This window comes from Sinocyclocheilus anshuiensis, unplaced genomic scaffold (genome assembly GCF_001515605.1).
Source record: "Sinocyclocheilus anshuiensis isolate Anshui unplaced genomic scaffold, SAMN03320099.WGS_v1.1 scaffold443, whole genome shotgun sequence".
NCBI lineage: Eukaryota > Metazoa > Chordata > Actinopteri > Cypriniformes > Cyprinidae > Sinocyclocheilus > Sinocyclocheilus anshuiensis.
In genome coordinates this window covers 287,241-289,536 of record NW_015548211.1, presented here as the reverse complement: position 1 = coordinate 289,536, position 2,296 = coordinate 287,241, and the positions used below count along the sequence as shown (strand labels likewise).

The window sequence follows — 2,296 nt, the reverse complement described above, 5'->3', positions numbered from 1 at the left end:
ACTCACACACAATCACACACACACACACTCACACACATACACACACACAGACACAGACACACACACACAGACACTCACACAAAATCATACACATACAGACACTCACACACACACAGACACACACACTATCACACAGATACACACACACAGACACACACACACACACAGACACGCAAAATCATACACTCACACAATCATACACACACACATACACAGACACTCACACACAGACACTCACACACAATCATACACACACAGACACACACACAATCATACACACACACACACACACTCTCTCTCTCTCGGATGTCCATCGAAGTCCGATGACGACGTCCACGCCTTTATCGGTGAGATCTTTGATGGCTAAACAGTCCTATCCTGGACCCACACATTCGATTGCAGGTGGGGCATATGTATGTAATGGTAGTAGTGATGGCTGTATTTCTCCTGGCTCGCTTCTGCTGTCTTCTGATTGTCCTCTCCATCTCCAGCATATGAACCCCAATGAGGACAATAAAAGCAGTCAAAACTAACAAAAGAGCAACAATATATAAGTGCAAATGACAAGTCTTGGTTAGCCTAACACAGTACACGTAGCAAGGTGTATATATATACATATATAATACATATACATACACACACACATATATATATATATATATACATATACACACATACATACATCTCTCTCTCTCTCTCTCTCGGTTGTCCATCGAATCCGATGACGACGTCCACGCCTTTATCGGTGAGATCTTTGATGGCTAAACAGTCCTATCCTGGACCCACACATTCGATTGCAGGTGGGGCATATGTATGTAATGGTAGTAGTGATGGCTGTATTTCTCCTGGCTCGCTTCTGCTGTCTTCTGATTGTCCTCTCCATCTCCAGCATATGAACCCCATCTCTACACAGTTTTTGCCAGATGGTACGGTCAGCAGCAACATCCTCCAGGTCCTCGGGTCTGATCTTACACTTCTTCAAGATGTTCTTCATCTGATCCTTATATCGCTTCTTCGGCCCCCCAGCTGAACGTCGACCATGATGTAGCTGGCCGTATAGCACTCTGCGGGGCAGTCGACATGGGGGCATCCTTATCACGTGCCCCAACCACTGCAGCTGGCGCTGGGTGATCATGGCCTCAATACTTCTACAGTTGGTCTTTTTAAGTATTTCAGTGTGAGGCACACGATCACGCCAGGTAACTCCCAGAATGCGCTGAAGGCAGCTTATATGGAAGTGCTCTAGGGACCTGATGTGACGGCTGTAGGTTACCCAAGCTTCACAGCTATAGAGCAGGGTAGTGACACAGACCGCTTGGTATACAGCGACCTTTGTGGAGGGATGAAGATTCTTGTTATGAAAGACTCTACGTCTCTGGATTTCGTTGTCGATGCCACAGTCCTCAGCGAGAATACTCCCCAGATATTTAAAAGATGGCACTACTGACAGCTGTTCATCCCCAACAGTGAAGGCAGGAAGTGTGGGTGGGACATTGGTACTCCATTGGCAAACCACTTCTGTCTTGGTGGTGTTGACAGTGAGCCCCATCCTGCCGTACGCCCTAACCGCCACAGCAAGGACAGTTTGAAGGTCCTCTGGAGTATGGGCCACAAAAGCACAGTCATCTGCATACTGCAGCTCCAGGACCCGCTCTCTACAGAGTTTTTTGGTTGCGTGTAGCCTCCTAATATTAAAGAGGTTGCCGTCTAATCTGAAGTCTACTGCTATGCCACTGGTATTTTCAATCTCATTGTGGAGAAGCTTGGTGACACACAGGAGGAAGATGTTAAAGAGCACTGGTGCTAGCACACACCCCTGCCTCACCCCTGTGCGCACAAGGAAGGGCTCGGACTCTTGTCCGCCTATGGACACCCGAGCAGTCATCCCATCATGGAACTGGCGGAGGATGTTAACAAATTTATTGGGACAGCCAAAACTGAGGAGTACATCCCATAAGAGCTCTCTCTGCACGGTGTCGAATGCTTTTGAGAGATCGACAAAGGCCATAAACATGTCCTGATGTTGCTCCCGGCACTTTTCCTGAAGCTGCCGGGCTGTGAAAATCATGTCGATCGTGCTCCTATTCTTCCTAAATCCACACTGGGATTCAGGCAGCATTGACTCAGTGATGTTGTTAATGAGTCTATGAAGCATCACCTTGGCCAGGACCTTACCACCCACAGAAAGGAGTGATAAGCCCCTACTATTGCCGCAGATGGCCCTGTCACCCTTGTTCTTATAGATAACAGCAATATTTGCATCTCTCCATTGCTGTGGGATGTTCTCATCAGTCCA

The 2,296-nt window shown here is 47.6% G+C and overlaps 1 protein-coding gene across 1 annotated transcript in view; it reads right to left on the bottom strand.

Moving 5' to 3' along the window:
- LOC107653775 (small G protein signaling modulator 1-like) overlaps positions 1-2,296 on the bottom strand; it is a 30,568-nt gene that overhangs the window by 22,410 nt on the left and 5,862 nt on the right. The gene's annotated exons all lie outside the window — the stretch shown is intronic.